The following is a 24640-nucleotide window of genomic DNA, read 5'->3' on the forward strand; positions in this document are numbered from 1 at the left end:
TATAAGGATAAATGAGAACGTATGCACATGGGAGAATAGCATAAGAAATAAGAACCAGCCTAAATATTTACTAATTGAGAAATGCTTAAATAAATTATGGTTTAATATAATATGGAATACCATGAGAACATTAAAAGGAATGGGATTTATTTATATGTAATGATGTGAAAAGCTACCTAAAATTTTGTGAAGAACAAAAAGCAAGAGAAGAAATCTAACTATTTTTAAAAGCATCTAGTCCTGGCCGGGTAGTGCAGTTGGTTAGAGTAGTGTCCTGATACTCCAAGGTTGGGGGTTCAGTCCCTGGTCAGGGCACATACAAGAATCAACCAATGATGCATGAATAAGTGAAACAACAAATCGATGTTTCTCTCTCTCTCATTCTCTCTCAAATCAATAAAAAAATAAAATAAAAGCACTTAAAAAAAGAAACTGAAAAGAAACTTTTCTAAACTTATCTTTAACTCAAGATGCTTATATGTCTCATGTCGATGTTTTTTAAAAGGATATTACTTTGTCATTTTGCCAGAAATATTAGTTAAATCTAAGTTTTATGTTTTAAAAACTATAACCTTAAAATTGGAGTAAGAATTCTAGGCAACACATATAGTCAAGTAACTTTATAAGGTAGATGGCTTTTGTTGAAGCACTGAAATAGCAAAAGCTATTAAGTAATAGAAATATATTTGATCAGAAAATTTTAAAAATTCTATGGATTAAAATTTCCATAAGAAATTATAATTTAAATGTAAAATTGAGAAAAATATCTGGAACACACATAATAAAAATGGGTTAACCCTCTAATAAATAAGTATAGACTTATATCTTAATACAAAAAAAAAAAAAAAATGCCAAGCTCAAGGAACCACAACACATGCACATCTCCAACTAAGAATAACTCAAATAAAAACAAAAATGAGATAACATTTTAATTTATCACATTAGCAACACTGCAAAGCTGGCTTGTGTACAGTCACTATGTTGGCTAGTGTGAAGGAGGAAAAAAGATTTTCTTGACCCTCTTTGGGTCCCTAGCTGGGTCTGATAATTAAACTGACAAAGATAGAGTCACAGGAGAAAAACATACAAATTTTTATTTTAAAAAACATATCTTTTTGATATCAGAGAGAGGAAGGGAGAGGGCGAGAGAGAGAGAAACATCAATGATGAGAGTCATTGATTGGCTGCCCCCTGCAAGCCCCCGACTGGGGACCGAGCCCGCAACCTGGGGATGTGCCCTGACCAGGAGTCGAACCACAACCTCCTGGATCCTAGGTCAATGCTCAACTGCTGAGCCAGGCCTGGCTGGGCACAAATTTATTTAATATAAGTCTTATGTGACACAGGAGCCTTAATAAGGAAATATAGACCCCAAGAAACAGTTAGACCTGAGTATTTTTTTAAATTTATCTTTATTGTTGAAAGTATTACAGGCATCCCATTTTTTTCCCCCAATTGACCCCTTCCACCTAGCTCCCACCTCCTCCCCAGGCCTTCACCCTGTTATTTTCTGTGTCCACGGGTTATGCATATATGCATATAACTTCTTTGGTTAATCTCTTCCCACCCTCCACCGCCCTTTCCTCTTTCCTCTGAAATATGACCATCTGTTGCGTGCTTCAATATCTCCCAATCTATTTAGTTTGTCAGATTCTTTTGTTCATTAGCTTCTTCTTAAAGAAGACCCTTCAACATTTCCTGTAGTACTGGTCTGGTGGTAATGAACTCCTTTAGCTTTTCCTTGTCTGAGAAGTTCTTTATTTGACATTCAGTTCTAAATGATAGCTATGCTGGGTAGAGCAATCTTGGTTGTAGTTCCATGTTTTTCATCACTTTGAATATTTCTTGCCACTCCCTTCTGGCCTGCAAAGTTTCTGTTGAGAAATCAGCTGACAGTCGTATGGGGACTCCCTTGTAGATAACTAATTGCTTTTCTCTTGCTGCTTTTAAGATTCTCTCTTTGTCTTTAACCTTTGGCATTTTAATGATGATGTGTCTTGCTGTGAGCCTCTTTGGGTTCCTCTTCTTTGGGACTCTCTGTGCTTCCTGGACTTGTAAGTCTATTTCTTTTCTCACGTAGGTGAAGTTTTCTGTCATTATTTTTTCGAATAGGTTTTCAATTTCTTAGTCTCTGTCTTCCCCTTCTGGCACCGCAATTATATGAATGTTGGGTCTCTAGAAGTTGTCCCAGAGACTCCTTACACTATCTTATATTTCTGGATCCTTTTTCCTTTTTGCTTTTCTGGTTGGGTGTTTTTTGTTTCCTCATGTTCCAAATTGCTGATTTGATTCTCAGCATCGTCTACACTACTGTTGATTCCCTGTAAATTATTCTTCATTTCAGTTCATGTAGCCTTCATTTCAAATTGGTACTTTATTATGTCATCAATGGTCTCATTTATCTTTGTAATAGTCTTACCAATATCGTTGAGCATCCTTATAACCATTATTCTGAAGTCTACATCTTTTAGCTTGCTTGGCTGTATTTCATTTAGTTCTTTTTCTGGAGATTTCTTCTTTTCTTTCCTTTGTGATGTATTTCTTTGCCTCTGCATTTTGGCTGCTTCCAGGTGTCTGTTTCTATGTATTAGGTAGAGCTGTTATGTCTCCTGGAATTTGTAGAGTGGCTTTGTGTAGTAGGTGTCCTGTAGGGTCCAGTGGCTCAGCCTCCCCAGTCACCTGAGCTGGGCCTTCTAGGTGCTCCCCTGTGTGGGCTGTGTGCACTGTCCTGTTGTCTTTGCTGTTGGCATCACTGGGAGGAATTGACCCCCCAGCCAATCAGCTGTGAGGACCAGCTACAACCACAGCCAAAGAACTGCTGTGCTGGAGACACCCCTATGGAGCAGGATTTATTCTAGTGGAGCTTTGGGGGTCACCAAGTGTGCCCCCTGAGTGTGTCACTTGTGAATGTGGTAGGGTTATAATCCAGTGTGGTCAAGTCTGACCACCAGGTACACTGTCTCTTGCTTCTCCGAGATGGTGCAAAGTCAGCCTGTGCCAGTGCCTTGCCCAGGGCCACCCAGCATGAGCTATGCAGCAAACTGTAGTTGGCTGCTACTTGTGCTGGGCTTGGAGGTGTCCAGGAGAGGCCAAGCTATGAGCCAATGCAGCTGTCGCTAGTGCCAGGCCTGGGGCTACTTATCAACCCGTATGGGGCACGATGCTGCTTATTTGAGAGATTTTACAACAGTTTTAAGCATGAGGCTAGAGAGGCCACTTGCATAGAAAAGCCACTGGGAACAGCTTGGATGAGCCTACAGGTAGAGAGAGGGGCGGGGCCTCCAGGAATCACCAGGGCAGGGACAAAGGTGTGAGTCAGGTGCTGGCGATTCAAATATGGTGCCTGCTGGCCAGCTCGGTAGAGCAAGACTCACCAAAGGATCAATGGCCTCTGCCAGCCCTTCTGCCTGGGAGGAAGCTGACCCTCCACCTCTCTCTCCAATTTCAGGCAGGATAGTTCCTCCCCAAGTGCCCCAGGTCCTTTCAAGCTGCTGCCCGGCGCTGGGCTCAGAGGGAGCACGTCTGAGTGAGTCCGCGCCGGGCCCTTTAAGAGGAAAGCCTGGGGCTCCCTCAGCCTCTGCGACCCTCAGGGACAGTCCCCGCTGGTTTCACAACCCGGAGTTGTGGGGACATCTCTTCCTGGCCCTGAAGCCCTGGGCTGGGAGCCTGATGTGGGGCTGGGACCCCTCACTCCTCCAGGAAACCTCCACCGCCGAGATTCCCTCCTGGTTTTAACCTGCGGCACCGGGTGTTGGCTCGCAGCATGTCTCCGATTCAGCTGCAATCCACCCACGTCTCCGCCCCTCCTACCGGTCTCGGTGCTTCTTCAGGTCCCTGGTTGTGGGGCTTCTGTTCAGCCAGATTTCAGGAGGCTCTGAGTGATGGTGGTTCTGTGTTTTAGTTGTCATTTTGATGTGGTTGGGGGAGGTAGGGGGGACTGTAGTTACCTCCGCCACCATCTTGTTCAAGAATCTCAGACCTGAGAATTTTTATGCCAGCTTTGACGAAGAGTGGGCAGCTGTTTAGATTTATTAAGGATTATGAAGTAAGTATAGTAAGGTGGGGGAAATTTAGCAAGGCTACTCTGAGTGGGGGTGGGCTATGTGGAACGTCAGAGTGATCTTCCTGCTTCTACAGTTTTCTCAAACTCTTTTAACTTAAAACATTCAATATAGCTGGGTGCCATAATTTCGGGTAGTGTGTCTTGAACACCATCACAAGAAATTGGAGGAACAGGAACAACTGGTGAAATCTCTTTAGAGGACAATTAATATTTGTCAATACATAAAATATATAAACTTTCTGATTCAGAAATTTCATATCTAGTGTTCCTCCATCTCTACTGTTTCATATATTCAAAAGCCTATATAAAAGAACACTTACTGCAGAATTGTATTAGCAAGATACTGAAAAAATCCTCAATTTACAACAGAAAGGGATTCTTTATATACATTTTAGCATTTTTCTGCAACTGAATATAAAGTAGCTTTACATTTTCTGATTTGAAGGCATTCTAAGTTACATAGTTGAGTTACAAATCCTTTGGAATATGAAGTTGCGTGAAAAACTCTGAAATGCAGAGTAATGCTTTTTATAAATACAAGATGCACACGGTACTGATACACATGTGAATGTACATGCCTGGAAGATTTTTCAAAGGACAAAGGAGTCAACTATGATGATGATTAACTCTAAGATACGGGATCATGGAGTATAGAATTAGTTAGAGGGAGCCTTTCCTTCACTGCATATGTGTACAATAAGAATTAAAAAAATATATATCTTTATTGATTTCAGAGAGAGGAAGGGAGAGGGAGAGAGAGAGAGATATAAACATCAATAATGAGAGAGTTGTCATTGATCGGCTGCCTCCCGCCCCCCCTCCCCCCGACTGGGGATGGAGCCCGAAACCCAGTGATGTGCCCTGACTGGGAATAGAACCGCCATCTCCTGGATCCTAGGTTGATGCTCAACCGCTGAGCCACGCCTGGCCGGGCACAATAAGAATTTTTACCCAAAGCAAGTTTTATTTTCATAATCACATTTCAAAAAGCAACAAGGGGGCTACTGCTTCATTGTACCACATAATAATTATGGAGGGTTAATGCTTCCACTGACTGGAACTTAAAAAAATTAGGTATTTTGCGAAATAATATCTTAAACTTGATGGAACATGAAATGATGGAACATTTTACAGGATGATAGAGTAGGTAAATGCAGTACTCACACGACCACATCAAAATTACAACTAAACTACAGAACAACCATCATTTAGAACGGCCTGAAATCTGGCTGGATGTAAGTCCTATAACTAAGGAAATAAGAAGCCACATGAAGACTGGTAAGAGGGGCAGAGACCCAAAATAAGCTAGTCCCACACCCACATGAAGTGGTTAAAAACTGGGAAGGATATCTTGACTGTGGGGGTTCTCCCCTTAAGAGCAAGTGGTCCAAGCCCCACACCAGGCCCTCAAGACCAGGGTTCCAATGCCAGGAAAAGAATTCCCCATAACCTCAGGCTGTGAAAAGCAGTGGGGATCGTGGCTGAGTGACACAAAGGGCTGCTAGAGTCCCAAACATTCCTCTTAAAGAGCTCACACACAGACTAACTCTCTCCGAGTTCTAGCACTGGGGCAGCAGCTCAAAATGCACCAGGGACATGGGGGAGGAACTGAATCATCTGGCTTCAGAGCAAGGGCTGAAAGAGCAGCTTTCTCCCAGATAGAAGTGCTCACAGAGGCCATTGATGCTTTGCTGAGCCCTCCCCTCCCAGACCAAGCAAGCAGGCACCATATCTGAGTCTCCATCAACTTGACTCACACTATTCCCCCACCCTGTGATTCCCTGAGACCCTGCCCCACCCAACTTGATGGCCCACCCAAGCTGGTTCCAGTGGCTTTTCCATACAGCTTCTGTTGGCTCATACTGTGGACTTTCCTAAAATCTCTCAAAGGTTCACAAATCCCAAACAAGCAGCATCTAGCCTTGGCATGCCCCATAACTCATGCTAAGTGGCCTCAGTCCCAACACTAGTGGCAGCCAGCTTTGTTTCACAGCTAGACCTCTCCTAAGCACCTCCAAGCCCAGCACAAGTAGCAGCCATGTGAAGATCACTTTGTAGTTCAAGACAAGTAGGCCTGGGCAGGGCAGAGGTGGCTGCGGACTTTGGCCTGCACCTCTGGGGAAGCCTCAGAGCCAGCACATCCAGTGGACAGCTTCAGATCATGCCAAAGTACAACCCAACCATCTCCATGAGCGGTACACTCAAATACACAGATACTACTTTCTTAGGATCCTTTATGGGAAGTTAAATAATCGAGATAAATGCTTTTGAAAGGCAAAGTAAAATATCCTATTGTCTTGGCATATTTAAGATAGAAGGAATAGCCATTAGGAAGAGCCTACAAAATCAAAACAGAAAAGAAATAAAAGACCTAGAAGGAATGGTGAATTAATACTAAGGCTGAATAATCCCTTTTTACCTGGAGAAATTTATTAATACCAGACTTACCTAGCATTTACAAATGCAGACTGGACCTCTTTTAGAAGGCTACTATGGAGGGGCAAAGAGGTTACCAGAGATGTTGGCATTCATGTGAGGTTAGAATGGCAAAACTAGAAATTTAAAGGGTATCAAAAACATGGCTATTTCTTGCACAAGACTTTTGCTAAATTTTGAAGCTCAAATTTTCTGAAAGGCAAAGCTGAATCTCTAACAATCTCTCAGACTGAAGTGACAGAGCTCTACCAAAATTTCAATTGAAAACAATGGAAGGAATCACTGGTGGTTTAGAGGTAAATAACCTTACAAAAACTCAAATTCAGCAAAAAGAAGCTCAATTCCAAATTAAATTGTCATAATCAAGCCCTACCATCATCCATCCCATATTCTATTAGAACCATTTGTGGTGGAAGATAATATTGTGTGAACTTTTTATGGTTCTTTAATTCACAATGTGAGACGTACAATAAAAATTATGAGACATATAAAGAGGAAAAATGATGTGACAGATAGTCAAGAGAAAAAAACCCAATAGATATAAAGCACCCTTGCAGGTGATCAAGATATTGAAGTTTTAGTATAAAACACTTTAAAATAACTATGACTAAAACTTTTAATGTAATTGAGAATGAACAAATACATAAACGACTGATTTGTTTTGTCTTAAAATTGAAATCTATAAAAATAATTAAATAGGTATTTTGGAACTGGTAAAAACAATATTTGAAATTAAAAACTCAATGGATGAGTTTAATAACAGATTGGATATAAATTTCAGAAGTAGCTAAATGGAAGCTAGGTCAATAGTACATAAACTGAAGAATAGAGAGGCAAATAAAATGGGCAAAAACAGATGACAGTTTAAGAGACATGTAGAACATGTTCAAAAGGTTGAACATATGAGCAATTAGGGTTCCAGCAGTAGAGAAGAGAGATAAGGCAGAAGCAATATTAAAAAAGAGTATAGCTAATGATTTTGAAAGTTGATGAAAGATATTAACTTATCCATTCAAGAAGTTCAGTGAACCCCAAGCAAGATATATACAAAGGAAACCACAGCTAAACACATCATTTACATCTGAAAATTAAAGATAAATAAAAATAAAACCTGAGAGGATTTATCATAAGCAGGTCAGAACAAAGCCAATCATAAAAAACAACTAATCATTAAAGGGAATACCTTTACTGATGGAAACAGTAAACATAATGTAGGTAAGGAAAACTTTTTTCTTTACCCCTCTATGTCTTTTTGACTGGTCTAATAATGAAATTGATTTAAGATACATTAAAAGGAGAAAAAAACCAAATTTAATTACACATGTATATACAGGAGCCTCACATAGGCATGAGAAGCCCCAAAACAACCAGGTAATTGAGGCTTATATGCTGTCCTGAGCTAAAGAAAAGGGTGTAGGGGTCTGGGGCATAAAAGGGAAGAAAAACAATTTACAAGAAGATGGAATGAGCAAATGTTAGGTAAACAAATGTTTGCCATCCCATGTAGAGACAATGAGACACAAAGAAGGATTTGAACAAACTCTGCCAGCTTGCTCCCCCCAGCTCGCCATACCTAACCCACCTAGCCCATGCTCTGTTGCTATCTCTAGTGATAGCTCTTCTCCTGGACCAGCCCCTCTATCTAAATTCTTATGGTTAAGGGGTAGGTAAATGGCTCTTTCTGAGTCTTTTGGGCCTTGATTGTCTTCAGCAGAAAATATAGTAGTCCCACCTTATCCATGGCTGGTATGTTCTAAGACCCTCCCAGTGGATGCCTGAAACCATGGGTAGTCCCAACTATTATTTATATATATATTTTTCCTATACATACATATACATTATGGCCTCTCTTGGGCATACCTGCTAGGTTTCATCATGTTACTCAGAAGGGCAATCAATTTAAAACTTATGAATTGTTTATTTTACATCAGCAGCAACATAATCTTCATCATAAGTGTTTCAAGTATCCCTTTCATCTTAAGCATAAACAAGTCACTTCTGAAAGAAGGGTTCTTTGTCACTATCAATCTCATGTTAGTTGCTGTTTGTTCAAACCTTGTTCCTCTTTCCAACCTGTTCAGGGAAGGGCTCTTGCATGATAGGAATTCACAGTGGACAGTGCATGACCATTCTTATTAATTTTAGTGGCAGGAGTGAAGGAACTTTAAAAGACTTATTCCTCTCTTCCACTCATCTACTTCCTTACCCCATTTTGAAGTGGAAATACTTGGAAAGATATGCTTTGGGGTGGGTGATGATTTCTGCTCTGGGAAAGCCAGTTTTGTCTATGGGACTCTAAGAAGGAATCATATGGCATAGTGGGAATCACACAGACTTAGAAACGAGATGGTTCGACCTCTGCTCTTTCTAGCATTGCCACTTAGGTAAAGACCCATTGCCTCTTTGATTCTCACTTTCCACAACTGCAAAGTGGAGATTTTAAATATACCAACATATCTACATAAAACAAAGCATGTTTGGCGTATTGCTAGCGCTCAAAATGATAATTATAATAAAATTAATAATATCAAGATAGTGCATAGGGAGTAGGTCACTTGAAGCTATTTTGAGTGTGAAGCTTTTAGACAGAGAAGTAAAAAAGGATCAATCATATCTTTCCTTTTTTTTTTTTTTTTTTGCATTTTTTAGATTTTATTTTATTATATTCAATTTTATTTTATTTTATTGTTGACATTATTGCAGATGTCCCCCAATTTCCCCCCTTCTTTCCCCACCTCCTCCTAGCCCCTGCCCTACCCCAGGCCTTCACCACAAGATGTCTGTGTCCATTGGTTACGCATATATGCATATAAGTGTTTTGATTAATCTCTTCCCGTCCACTCCCCAATTCTGAGATGTAAGAGCAATCATATTTTTCTTTCTGTGTCTTCCAGTCCAGCTTCTCAGGATGTTAACAAAAACATTTTCAGAATAAAGCTAAAATAGTTCGTGCTAGAGCTTGAGCTTAGATGGAAGGTTAGAAGTAAGTTTAGAGTTAGCCCCAAGGAGGGTTAAAAGGAGGGGGAAGAATTGGAGTTAATTATAAGGCTAGGGTTAGAGGTATGAATAATGTTAGAGTTTACAGAAAGGCAGCATCATAGCAATAATGTTAGAATTTAGAGACAAGGGTTAGGGTTAGAATTAATTCTAAAGTTAAGGGCAGGGATAAAACTACATATAGAGATAGTTTTAAGGATAAAGTTAAGGATATAAATAATGTTATAGGTAAGTTACGAGGATATGGATAGATTTAGAAATAGTAAATTGAAAATTAGCAGTAAAGGCCCGGCTGGGCGTGGCTCAGCGGTTGAGCATTGACCTAGGATCCAGGAGATAGAAGTTTCATTCTCGGTCAGGGCACATGCCCGGGTTGCGGGCTTGACCCCCAGTCGGGGACGTGCAGGAGGCAGCCGATCAATGATGACTCTCTCATCATTGATGTTTATCTCTCTCTCTCCCTCTCCCTTCCTCTCTCTGAAATCAATATATATTTAAAAAAAGAAAAAAGAAAATTAGCAGTAAGGTTAAATTTCACGGGAGAAATATGTTCACCAAGTTCCCCTCCCTCTGCTACGTGGGAGCACATGTAAAGATGAAGCCTCTATCACCAATTTTTTCCAGAGTAACTATGGTGAACAGAGGTTTTCTGGCAACAAAATGAGCATTTGTTTTTGTTTAGCCACTGAGACTTTGGGATTTTTATTACAGCTTAGCTTAAGCTACCTACATGAATTCAGAAATCTAAGAATCCCAATAAGCTGTTGATTGAGAATAGCTTTAATAAGAAGAGAAACCACATATAAAAACATGTATTTCCTTTTGCTTCCCTTTCCTTTGATTTTGGCTGAAGTGACAGTCAACCAGGTTGTTTCATGTTATAGGTAATGGACTAGGCAGTGAATCTTTCCTACCCAATAAATAAATATGCTATTTGTTATGGACGCTATGCTATCCTGCCAAGGTCCCACCTTCAGGGCTGAAGGTTTGTTCCTTGGGTGCTGGTCTGACTGTAGACTGACAGCTTTCAGCTATAAGCCTGTTTGGGTGTTGCCTGTTTGGAAGAGAGTGAACTGGCACAAGGTCATACATCTCTCTTGGGGGCAGTGCAGGTGTAGAGGTCAGGCCCCCCCACTTCAACTTGGGACAACTTTGAGGGGATATCCTCGATTCAAATTCCATGGGAGTCAGCTAAGTGTGATACTGGTTTTGTTGTTCATGCTTCTTAATAATCTTTCCCTTGGTGGTGTAGTCTTTGAGTACATGCAGAATTAGTCAGAAAGGGTGATACTTTCTGGTTGTGTTTGTCTTGGTGAATTTATTTTACAAACTTCAATTTAACTTCCGCAGTAGACAGAAACTTACTGCTACTTGATAGCAGGAAGCATCATTCTCTCTTCAGACCACAAAGATCTTCCAGTGCTATGGAATGAAGCGCCTCAGCCTTCCCTTGCCCACCTTCCTTTCCCACAGTAGTAGCCACTCCAATTCTTTACCTTCAAAATTTTCTTTTAAAAAAAAATATGTTTTTATTGATTTTAGAGAGAGAGGAATAGAGGGATAGAGGGATAGAAACACCAATTGGCTGATCTAACCCCCAACCTGGCCATGTGCCCTGACTGGGAATCGAACCAGCGACCTCTTGGTTCATGGGTCAATGCTCAACCACTGAGCCGCACTGGCAGGGATCCTTCAGAAATTTCAACCTCTCTCCATCGCCTTGCTGTTGGGGAAGAGTAGCCCCCAGCTTCAACAGTGCAAGATATTTCTGGCCATGGGCAGCTGTGACCCTGTTGTGTTAAGTATCAGTTCAACCTATATTTTTTGACCCACTCCTAGGAATCAACTTACTCATAGTGGCAAAGAAATAAGGTATTCCTGCTTTCTTCTCAGAGAACTGAAGCCATGCCAATGTCCCCTAGGCTCACCCAGCATTACAAAGGCATAAATGTTGAAAGAAAAGGCCAATGTATTTTATCATCCCCGACTCCAGGTGTGGAGGAACAGAGCAGCTTAGTATGGTGACCCTGATGACTACAGAGATGTCCAAAGCCATTTGGGATAGAGGTAAGTTAAGGTGATTGTGCCACACTGCATGACTGAAGAGCAGGGAATTGTAAGGCCCATTTTGGCAACATTAAAAGATAATAAAAGGCCCACAGGTACTGATACTCAGTATATATATGTGTTGAATGTAGAGTGATTACTAACTATTGGGGATAAAACCATCAACAAGATAGACATGGTCCTTTTTGTTCCTGGGGAGCTTAGAGTCTGTTGATAATGAGACAGCAATGATACTTATAGCAAGGAGAGCACATGAGCCACCCTATGTCCTTGCTTGGATTAAGGAAGGTAGGATAATTTGGGAGTGTAATTATTCTGCTCATGAGTAATCAGTAATGTTGTTTTAATATTGTTTTTGTTGTTCACACCTCTTAATTGTCTTTCCTCTGGTGTTGTAGGCTTTGAGTACATGCGGAATTAATCAGAAGAGTGATATTTTCTGGCTGTGTTTGTGAACTTATTTTAAAAGAAAATAAGGTGAAATGATATATATTTTCCCCTCCAATGATGCAGCGGGGAAAAAGACAGATGACAGATCAGCCAACATTTAATAAATTTAATAAATTAATGGGAAGTATCACAAAAACCTGGAGTGGGTAACATACAGCAACCAGGAATAAGACAACACTTTGCCACCACTCACAAAAAGTACCATATGATGAAGGAGAAGTTTTACAGGAAATAATATAAGGCAGTCTGTTGCACGTTTCTTAAACAGATATACATATATAATAGTTCATCAAAATTATCTGTTTGACAGTAAATTCACCACGTTTACAGTTATCACATGGAATTTTTAAAACATTTATAAAAGCTTGTAGATTTAACTTCGAACTGTAAGATTTATATCCAAATGACTATATTTGTTTCATACCAAACTGCACAGAACTTACGAATAGCACACAATTTGAGAATAATTACTGTGTTGGGTACTATTAAGTACTACTACTTGATGACATAAGAATTATTAACAAATGTGCTATAAGCTGTTATCGTTCCACTTATTGCTAGTGCTTTTGAAAATTGTGGTTTATATTTTATTTCTTTGTAAAACATGTGCTATGAGCTTGCCCTGATAGTTAAGAAAAGAAATCAGATGTTTCCAATTTTCTCTAATACTCACAGGACTTCAGATCTGAATGTGTGGTCTTTTGAAGGACTGCTGAAGGATGTTCTTCAGTCCTTTGATATCACCTACTCTGCCCTACATTAATACAAATTGATAGATTCATGCAACATACATGGCATACATGCGGGACACCATCTGTATGTGCAGAACTCATGCTCAGTGCATGCTATGTTTCTTCAGACATTTTAATTTCAGTAAGAATTAGATCATCTCATTCAATTTCATATAGTTGTTTTAACATGCAGTTCGACAGAGCTAACAGGCAGGTAGGCTTTACTTTCATGTTAGATTTGGGCATGCTCAAGTAATTGACTGACATTTGGCAGTGTTGCAAATCAAGTAGAGACTGTACGAGTTTCCTCAAGTACAGCAGCTCTCCCACTGCCCCTGTGGCAGACTGTTGTATTTCTCTATGCTGTGTTGAGGATACAGATCAGGGGGGTTAGAAATTCAGATTCTGCTTTCACCATTTTCAGGATACTGAGAGGCACACTCTAAGGTGTGTAAGTAACTGTCAGGTATAAGAAATAGCATCATGAATTCTTCAGAAATTGATCCACAGTTGTGTGAGATGGACACACATGGAAATACAGTTACTAAAAACACTTGTGTACTCTGCACACAGCATAGATTTAATGGTCTGACTTTAGCAATGTTCGAAACCTTTCATGGTTAGCAAGCTAGTAAAGTGGTGCTGAATTCTTAAGAGAGCAGTAGGCCCACGAATGAAACAATGGCCAACACTGATTGTAACACAACACTATATTTTAACAAAGGTTTAAACTTCTGGTACATAATTGTAGTACAATGAAGAGCTTGCCACTTTCACAAATTAGCTGCAGCCTTTTCCTGCACTAGAGTTTGGAAGGATCTGAAAATGAGATAAATTTTGTTTAAAATCCAAATGGAAACTCCGTATTTCTCTTATTCCTAGAGTTCAGTAAAAGCTTCTTTAAATTACTTTTTTTTTTTTTCACATTCTAAGGGCCTCATTCTGTAGTCCTTAATCAAGTAAAACTTCCAAGGTTTTGATCATGTATGCTTCCAATGTAAGTTTTACTCAAAAATTGACTACAAAATTGGGTCCTATAGACAGAGGTACCATAATTTAAAAAATATTTTAATAAGGCTCAAGATGCTAATTTCATTTTGTGTGCAGCACACGAATTTCCAGGATCCTGAGATCAAAATCCAATTGATGTTGAATTCTGGATTGGGAAATAAATCTGGGATCTCATTTCCCAGTTTAATTAGGGAATTAGGTATTTACTAAGGACCAGAATGAAAACATTAATTTCAATTTGCTTGTCATTATAATCAGAATTTGAACATTGTCCTTAAGAAGTGAAAAGCTATTAGTGGATATATCTCGTATCATCCTTCCACTTCTGTAGTCCCAGTTAACCAGCTGCTTATGTTAAAATACCACTATGTTTGGGGGCAGACATTGAAGTAAAATATCAACACAGCTCTCTGACAATGTCCAACTTTGCCCCATGCGTGACAACAAAGCTAAGTTCTGCCTTTGACTCACTGATGATGTGAAATAGTAGAGGAAGGCAGAACCTATCTTACTGTGTTTATGTGTGTAGATGAGCACAGCACAGCAAGAATTTAAAGTATATATTTACTGTTAACCCAGAAAAAGATTCCACCAAATTTTTCATTTTGGTGTGGTTGAAATATAACCACTGTCATATGCATCATTCTGGTCTCCTGCAAATGCCACCTGAGATAAACATTTCCTTATTCACAAAAGAAAAGGGGAGGAGGGAGGGAGGAAGGAAGGAAGGGAAAAAAAGCAATCAACATTTCATTCATCAAAGAATCAAAATAAGTTATTCCCCATCTATTAGAAACAGTAAATATAGAACCCTAAATCTCACTATTGTACGCATGATTGCAAAATACAGGGTTGCAAAGCTATATAAAAACACTTTTTTTCAGACAGTAATATTTACAGTAGTTAGAACCAACAGAACATCATAGAAGAATATTTTCCTACATCTCTAGCATTGCTGTAGGAAAAGACTACTGCACCGTCTTACACACTGCTAATCCTTTCGCTAACCACATTGGCGGGATTCACTGGGAGCTCCAAATTCTCAACTTGCATCTCTATCCCCGGCTCATTGTCATTTGCTTTCTCTGTGTCGGGTTCATTGGTGTGCCGGTAAACGTTAACGTTGAGCTCCCTCCCGGACAAAGCAGTGGCAGCAATTCTCCGGATTTGCCTGACAGGAGGCTTTTTCTCTGCCTTGTAATTGCAGCGCAGATAGTTGGAGAAAGCCCGTCGGTAAACCTTGTTGAAAAGAGTGTATACCAGAGGATTGATTCCTGAACAAACATAGCCGATCCAAACAAACACGTTCAGAAGCTTTTCCATGAGCTTCTGATTACAGGTCTTCTCACAGAGAACCGACAGGATATTAGTGATGAAAAAAGGGCACCACATGATCAGAAACACAAAGAAAACAATGCCCAGGACTTTAGATGCCTTCCGTTCATTGTTGATAGCCTGCATGGTGCCCCTAGGACGTTTGTCTTTCTTCTTTCTTTTGCGGGGCTTCACGTCTTGGGCGGGCTTGGCAGCGTTCTCCCTGTCGGTGGTCTTCCGGCAGCACTTCAGGAAATCCAGGCTTACGCTGGGCAGTTCCTCGGTGTGGCCGCGCAGTAACATCAGGGCTTGTCTGCGAAGGACGTAGATCGTGAGGCAGTAGGTGATCACCATGATCGTCAGCGGTATGAAGAAAGCCACGAAGGACCCAATAAGAACGAAGTTTGGATCGTTCAGCGTGCAGGTGGTGTTGTTGACGAACACCTTGCTTTCATCTCTCAGTCCAAGCACTGGGATTGGAACTGACACACCTGAAGGGACAAAAAGAGAAAGAAAGAAAAAAAGAAAGAAAAAAAGGTAGGACATTGTTACAGTACCTTGAAGGATTGAGTGGATATATGCAATGGCATATATTCAACTGCATTTTGCTGAAGAAATTTAGAGTCGATATTTGTTGAAAGCTATTCACAGCACAAATTGATAGTCACATGAAAGAGTAGCAGTGCGATATTGGAAAATGAAAACATTTTTTTTATATTAGGAATGCTTTCTCCCCAAATTCCTATGGGGGAGCATGGGGTTACCGTTACTGAGATGAACTACTATAGATATGGTTTTTGTAAGACTGGGTTGTGTCTCTTTGTTTTATTTCCAGTTCCTAAAACTGTCCTGGCTCATAGAAGGTGCTCAATAAATATTTCTTGAATGAATGAATACATTTACATCTGTACTCAATGACATTCAAAAATCCAATCATTCTTTTTCAGCATATCCTCTTCCAAATGCAATAAAAATTATGTGTGTATCACCTGTAAGAGTAATAATAGCATATCAGGGTTGGCTGGGCTGACTTTGAGATGAGTTTTTAGCTAGCAACATACATTTCCACTCCCCCTTTCCTGAGGAAAGGGGTCAAGAAGAGGAAACTTTATGTGTGAGTGAGTCCTTTGGTGATAGGGCCTGGGAACTCTGGAGCTATTAGAGACAGAGAGGACAGTATGACCCCCAAATGTGCTATAGGGACTAGATGTGGCCACTATGCAGAAAAATACTATGTAAGTAGAAACTGAAAGGACTCTCTTTTTAGCAAGATTCTCGGCATAAGCCACATTGTTTCAAGGTAAAGAGACAGAGTGAAATGCAGAGTTGGAAAAGATGCAGTCCTCCCATTTCTGTGTGAAATTTTGAGCATTTTTGTTTTTTTAACAATACTGAGAAGTAGCACCTCCATTAATAAATACACTCACAGGAGGAAAATATCAATGAGGTGGTAGGAGTAGAAGGTGATCGTGTGCCCAAGCCTAAGTAAAAAAGATGGAAGTTTTCAGAAATCACTACGGTAGACCTTGAAAAGGTCCTGCAACAGTAAGTAGAGATAACCTGCAAGTGAAATTCAAATCTTAATGTTCATTTCTTCTCTCTTGTGCCAACAGGAAGTTGAAGCCTGGGGAAATCCAGGATTCTATCAGAGACAATTATCAGGAATCCAGGGATGGCAGACATCTACACTACGAACTGTGAGAAAAGAGAGGAGTGCATGCTCAGAGATCTTTGCTGGCTCTAGAGAACACGAAGGGAACTGTGATAAATCTGAAACTGAAAGTCCCTACTGTTTGTCTTAATGTCCTTCCTCAGGTATTAGGTGACTGGAAGATGAAGAGGGAAAAAGTGGTCAACATTGTTTTGCGAGAGCTCGCTCAGGATGTTGATTGTTATTTACACAAAGAAGGGAATGTTTGGAAAGTGATATTTAAGCCTTCTGTTTCAGACACTGAATTTCTAAAATGGCTGGCCTTTTTCTGGAAAAAAGGAGACCAAGGGATGGTGTCAAAAGCAGCAATAGATGTGACAAGACTCCTTGGGGGTATTGGTACATCCTTACAACTCTGAACCTAGGCATGCCATTCAAGAAAATAAGAGCCCAGGCTGGTTTGGCTCAGTAGTTAGAGCGTTGGCCTGTGGACTGAAGGGTCCCTGGTTAGATTCCGGCCAAGGGCATGTACCTCGGCTCGAGGCTCGATCCCCAGCCCCAGTTGGGGCACGTGCAGGAGGCAACCAATCGATGTATTTCTCTCACATTGATGTTTCTCTCTCTCTCTGAAAAGCAATGAAAAAAAATATCCTTGAGTGAGGATTTAAAAAAAAAAAAAAACACAGAAAGAAGAAAGAGAGAGAGAGAGAGAAAGAAAAAGAGAGAGAGAAAGAAAGAAAGAAGAAGAAAGAAAGAAAGAGAAAGAAAGAAAGAAGAAAGAAAGAAAGAAAGAAAGAAAGAAGAAAGAAAGAAAGAAAGAAAGAAAGAAAGAAAGAAAGAAAGAAAGAAAGAAAGAAAGAAAGAAAGAAAGAAAGAAAGAAAGAAAAAGAAAGAAAGAAAGAAAGAAAGGGAAAGAAAGAAAGAAAGGCTATAAAAACCAGGAGATACCCAAACAGAAAATATTCTCAGGTAATAGAGTGCAAGGTCCTGGTGAAGAAACCTTTGAAGCTGGATGGGGAGAGTGGCAATTAGCAGAAGGGGAGACCAAGTTTGCTTAAATGCTTGGAGGAATTTCAACAAGCTTTTGGGAATAGAGTACAACAGAACCATACAGGTTACATTTCTTAAGAGTTATAAAAAGACAGGTAAGAATGCTGCCAGCTTGTATCGTTAGAACAATTGATTCCAAAGTCATAAATATAAGGGAATCTCTAGAAAGAGTGCAGTGCAAACTTGCCAGAAAGAAGCTGGTATTGGCTTAAACTTATTGAAATGTTTAGTGAAGGATTAGGTTGCAAGATACTTTCTGGAGTTAAGGAAGCTAATATGGGATTAAGGAAGGAGGGAAAGGTTTCTTCAAAACAAATAATTTACAAGAGAAAACAGAGGGAGAACCTACAAATTAAAGAAGACTTAAAAGGCCTATCAACCTCCTTGGGCTCTTGATGCAAACGAACTTTAAAAAATATTCATGACACATCTGGAAATTTTGAGCAATGATGGCCTTTTGATGATATGAAATAATTATTGCTCATTAGTTTTTAAGATGATGTTGATATTGTGGTTATGTAGAAAATAGTTCTTATATTTTTAGATCTACATACTGAAATATTTGTGGATAAAATTTTATGTTGTTTGGAGTTTATTTCAAAGTAACATGGGAGGGAGAAGTGGATGGAAGTGTGGATGAAATAAAACAATCCATAAATTGATAAATTTTGGAGCTGGATGATGAATACATAGGTCTTATAATGCTCTCTACTTTTATAATCTTTGAAAATCTCCATAACAGAAGTTTAATAATATTTTAAAAATTATAAAAAGAAAAACATAGAGGTCCTTTCTGAAACTGGCAATGAAATCTATTAGACCTCAGATCATAAAGGTTTCCAAGACTTAGTGGCCACTGCTAGCTTTGAAAGTGATTACTTCCAGAACAAAACACTGGGACCGTTAAGTGGAAACACTCACCGCTTTGATATAATTGTAGGGAAGTTGTCCATTTTCTGACAAAATGGCTATACTTTCTCAGGATCCTGTAACAAGACCAGAGGAGGAGTATAGGGGAATCGCTCCCTTTCCAACCTCCCCCTCCACTGCCCCCCAGCAATGTGGGAACTAGAATCTGGAGTTAATCCTGACATGAGTAAACATACCTACACTCAGGAAATGAGTGCTGGAGTGGAGATTCAGTCCCCACAGGAAATGCTGCACAATATTCTAGATATTCCTACAGACACCGGAAGTCTCTGGGGAAGGCCTCACACGCTGACTCTAAGATCAGCGGAAGTCAGCATTACTCAGAGCCCAGCTCTAGAGTGGTGTTAGCTTGCTTCTGTTTAAATATTTATTCTTTTTCCTAAGGGACTCTTGGGCCTAAAAATAGGCCTTGTCAAGGGACAACAAGAGAGAGTAGCAGAGTGATCCCAGATGAGCAGAAGCTGTTTTTGGATATGTGAGGCCAATTTTGTCCCGGGCATTTATTTGTATAATTTTATGTACATTGAGTAAAGAGTAACTCTAAAGCTGGCTTTTATTGAGTCTACCTTATGTGCCAGGCACTAAACCATGCATATTACTGACATTAACAGATATAAAATGCATTATCTCAGTTTGGGTAAAAACAGACGTAAAATGCCTTGATTCAGTTGGGTTAATACAGATATTATTTAGTAAAGTTGCTTAACCTCTTTAGCAAACCTACACTATCACTAGTTTTTGTTTTTGTTTTTGTTTTCAGAAACTGTGAATGCAATCAACAAAACGAGAAGGAACTCAAGTTCTTTGAGAATATCTGGAAACTATAAATAATAGCAACCACTAAAGTAGCATAAATTACAATATATATTGCATAAATTGTCTTATTCAATACTTTTAAAATTAAATATATATGTCAGCAGTTCTCAAAGTGTAGCTCAAGGACCCTGGGGGTTTCTGAGACCCTTTTAGAGAGTTTACTAGGTTCCCCTTTTCCACTATTTGTTTTTAAAACTGAATTTTCTTTATAAACTTCAATGCAGACAACACATCACAACAGGTTGAATGCAGACACATGTATGAGAATCCAACTGTCTTTCCATAAAGCTAAACATTAAAGAGATTTTCAAAACTGTGTAACAGTGCCTGTTTCCTTTCTGATTTTTTTGAAAATATGGTTTTCATAAAATATGCTATTTATGTTAACATTAAAGGGGTTATTATTGTTATTTAAAATGAAATGATTTATAAATATTTCTTAGTTTTACTTCCTCATACAATAAGTATTAATAGATATAAGACATAAACGAAACCTTTTTGAGGTCTTCAATTATTTTGAAGAGTACAAAAGGGTCCTGACACCAGAGTTTGAGAACTGCTATTCTATGTTAATGGATGAAGTTATTTAAGCCCTAAGCAGGGGTGGGGAACGTCTAGTCCGCGGGCCTTATGGCCCCCAAAATCATTTGGTCTGGCCCTGCTAAGGCCTCGCCAAAGAGAAGCAGTTCCAGCCATCACATTCGGGTTGAGTTAATTAAATGTTTGACCAAATAAAGCAGGCTAATTTCTAAGTTGATAATTTTGTATGGCCCTTGAATGATGTTATAAATAGCCAAATGGCCCTTGGCAGAGAAAAGGTTCCCCACCCCTGTGAGAGTTAAGTTCAGCAAATGTATTAAGTCTTTCTCAGTATTTTATATTTGTCAACCAGTAGAAATTCAGGTGATATTATAATGTCAGGCAAATATAGACAACATTAATAATAGCAACAAAATACTTGCATGCATTGTGTCATTCATATTCATAAAAGTTCTGAAAGGCACATGTTATTTGGTGAAGTTAACTTCAGAAAAGTTAAGTAAGTTTAGCAAGTATAATGGAGCAATCTTTGATACTTTTAAAACCTTTGATTTGGCCGAGGGGAAATAGTGAAAATGAACTATCATAGAAAATACCAGGTATAAATAACAACAATTGCAATAATAATATATTTTCCTGAGTGCTTCCTATTTGTTACACATTAAGTGAATTATTTTATAATTATTATATACTTTCATATATTATCTTATTCAATCCAGATAAAAAACATATAAAGAAAGAATTATTAACTAGAATCACTTACTCTTTCTGAAATTAACTTCAATAAATCTCTATAATCTTTAGAGTTTTAGAAACAACAAAAATAAGTTATAATTCATGTTCTGCTAGAAATATCAGGTACTATTTTAACCAATAAACAGTCAAATATTTTGCATGCATTATCTGATCAGAAACCCTGAGAAGCAATTATTATTTATTAAGATTACTTAAACTCAGAGAAAAAAATACCTCCAATAAACATATAGAGTCTTAGCATTTTATAAACATTAAATTCAGTAATATAGTTATAGTCAATTTTTTATTATCAATATCATGTGTTACTATGACTACTATGAGGACTACTGCTACTACTACTATAACTACCATCATTCACTGAGTGCTTACTGACTCTGGAACTTTAGCAATATTACATACTTTACATGCATTATCTCATAAGAGGCTCATTAAAAGCATAAACTAACTCAGTGAGGCCATTTTACTTCAAATAAGGCAAGTTCAGAGAATGTATAACGATGTTCACGTTATTTCTCAAAGCCTTGAATTCAAGCAACACAGCTCAATTCTCTTCAAAACTCTCAGATAATAATACCGTATGTCAATGATTCTTAGATGCTCATTTCTTTCAAATTTTAGCATCTTCAAAAGTGGGATGTGTGTTACAACTGATAGTGTCTTACAATCATTGTGGGCTGGACAGCAGTCGTAATATAGTTGACATTGGCAGTGCGTGTATGAACCAGGTCTGAATAAGCTTCTCTTGACATCTTCTGGCAAGATGCCCAAATTACCAGCAGCAACATTTGCAAAATAGGTATCAGCAGCATAGAATCAGCAGGTAAAATAACTCAGTGTGAGCAAAAAATTATAGCAGACAAAAGGAGGGAATGTTCTGAAGAAGGCATCCTCAACAGCATCAAATGCCACAGAAGGTTCTAGAGTTTGAAACATTTCCTGTCTTTGAAAATGATGAGGTTACTGGTGATAATAGAGAGAACAGTTACAGTGGAGTAGTGGACTGGATGAATAATAAATGATAATATGAAAGAGGAGAGAGAGATTACAGAATCAATTTCCTGGAACTGATTGGCCAGCATCAAAATGAAAACATGTATTAAGGAAATTATTACTAAACTGCAGGGCTATCTTAGAGGGATTTATTTTCATAAAGACATTTCTTCCAAGGACACCTAGGAGGCCCACACAATGTCAAGCTGACAGGAATGGTCTCTTGCCTCATGGAGTAATAAGTGAATCCCTTGAACATGGGAGATGAAGGAACTATTTTCAGAGAAGAACACAGAAGATAAAACAAACACAAACAGCGCTGCTGCTCAGCTCTCAGGTAATAAAGTATTACTGATGGGGGGGTGGGAGCATTTTGTATGCTTTGGCAAATAAATCAGTATGGCATTAGTGTAGTGAGAATTTTAAGGACTTCAGAGTCAGATTTGAGCTTCAAGGTTTTGTTGTTTTGTTTTTGTTTTTTAGCTTTGGGAATAGTGTAACCACGTAGAAACTTCATTTTTTTAATATGGCCTTTTTTCTTTTCTATCTTTTTTATTCAATCTGGACTCACCCAGCACCTTGACTCATCTACCTTCTTCTCCCTTGCTCATTAAGCCCTTCGGACCATGAGGTTCTGATCAGCATCAAATAATCTTAGGAACAAAGCCTCGGGTCTGTTGACCACAGAGTAAGAGTTTTGGTCAAACTAGAAATAACATCTAGGCCTCAGTTGTGCTTTAGCTCAGGCCCAGAAAAGCAGTGAAACCAGATGAAGCAATGCCATGGCTGACATCAGGATCAGATGAAATGACTAATGACCCCCCTATTGCCGACCAATCAGTAGAAACCATGACCCTAACTCCCGTAGTCACCAAGATTAAAAGTTTTCCCCCTATGTAACCCATCCCCTGAAAGCCATCAGGGAGCCTGATCTTTGAGCATTAGCTCACTTGTCTCCGGACTTGGGCCACTTTCCAAAAATAAACCCTTTCTTTGCTACCAGCTCCTATTTGTGTCTTATTGGGCTTTGATGTAGGCAGGCAAAGGGACCCCTTTAGCCCGACAATAGTAAGAACACAGGCATGTATAAATGAAAGATAGCAATCACAAAAGGTAGTGGTAAGAGAAGACTTTTAATGAATTTGAGGGAAGCTGAACTAAAAGAGAAAGCTTGCAAGCAGGAAAGCATGAGAGGACATTCCATGAGCTAACTGAGGAATGCCCAGGTTTTGTAAGATATACTTTGAAAAGAATTTGTGGAGAAGCAGGTGGGAGAGGTCCTACTATTCAACTACAATATAGCTGAGGGCATGAGGAAGTGAAATTTGAGGTAGCACTGAAATATGACCACAATTAGTACTGAAAGGTAGCAGAATTTGCCACCCCAAAATATGCCTTTTTGGCATAAGGATTATTTTGAGTTGATTATTTTGAGAAATGGCAAGGGAAGGAGTAGCTTTGAAAACAGCAGAATTTACTATTTTGCAAGGGAAATTTGCATTTCTAAAGGAAATCTCCATTTTAAATGTCTCCCTCTTAGTACCCGGTAGAGAAGGATTACTCTAAATCACAAGGTAATGTTATCAATGGAGAAGGCACACAATAAAATCTGCATAACAAGCCTGACCCTTGTTTACCGAGTTTTTCCTAGTAACCTTCCAAAATTGAAGGCCCCAGACCCAATGTCTTTCATTGTCTAAAGCTGAAGACAGTATTTAAGGTGGGTGGCTTGCGCCATCTAGGGGATTTACTCAGTTTTTCTGGGTATCTCCAATGTATACCTAAAGCATACCTATTAAAATTCTGTTTCTATTTCTCTTGTTAATCTGTTGGGCTTTTTTATTACACAAGGTCTAAGCCAAGAACTCAAAAGGGTGGGAAGAAAAATATTTTTTCTCCTCTACACTCCTCACAAGCTAATGAAGTTTGAAGAAACTAAGATTATATTTAACTTGCAATAATGTGCTTACACATTAAAGGTGAAAACCAGTAGAGTGGAAGAGTTTAAAGATACAGAAAAGAGCCCGGCCAGGCGTGGCTCAGCGGTTGAGCATCGACCTGGGATGTAGGCGATGGGGGTTTGATTTCGGGTCAGGGCACATGCCCCGGTTGCGGGCTCGATCCCCAGTCGGGGGTGTGCAGGAAGCGGCCTATCAATGACTCTCTCATCATTGATGTTTCTATCTCTCTCTCTCTCCCTCCCTCTCCTTTCCTCTCTTTGAAATCAATAAAGACATATTAAAAAAAAAAAAAATACAGAAAAGAAAGGTTACATATGCTGACTGAAGGGAATCAAAAGTTTTGCCTTTTGGAATATTGATTTTAAGCTGGTGATTAAGAAGCGAAAGACTCAGAACCTTTGACCACCTCCCCCCCTTTCCTGGCTAAGAGATTCCAATGAAAAAGTTGGCCCCATCTGAAAGAAATCTTAACAAAGTCAACGACCTTATTTGAATTAAGTATGGAAGACAGGAAGGTGTCAAGCAGGGGCCTGGTAATTAGATCACACCTTGTGTCCCATTGAAGCACGAATTTACATCTTGCCATGTACATTCTGCTCTTTCTCTCTTGTCAATTTCTGATTTCCTTTGAAATCCCATTACTACCTTCCTCCCTTCTCCTTTGTTCAGAATGACATATATATATATACTCAATTTTACCTCATAGTGTCTGGAATTTTCATGCTTATGTAAATTCTACATGCCCATGTATTAAAATTTGATTTTTTTCCCTCTTAATCTGCCTCTGTTAATTTGATTATCAGCCCAGCTAGAAAAATTTAGAAGATAGGAGGAAAAAAGTTTTTTTAGCTCCCACATGGATATAGGTCCCTGAGGA

General features: G+C 39.2%; 1 pseudogene; it reads right to left on the reverse strand.

The window, feature by feature from the left end:
* Positions 1 to 14736: 14736 nt before the first annotated feature.
* LOC148090348 (5-hydroxytryptamine receptor 2C pseudogene) lies at positions 14737 to 15560 on the reverse strand (annotated as a pseudogene).
* Positions 15561 to 24640: the final 9080 nt, after the last annotated feature.

Source organism: Miniopterus natalensis, unplaced genomic scaffold (assembly GCF_054644295.1).
Source record: "Miniopterus natalensis isolate mMinNat1 unplaced genomic scaffold, mMinNat1.hap1 Scaffold_219, whole genome shotgun sequence".
Classification (NCBI taxonomy): domain Eukaryota; kingdom Metazoa; phylum Chordata; class Mammalia; order Chiroptera; family Miniopteridae; genus Miniopterus; species Miniopterus natalensis.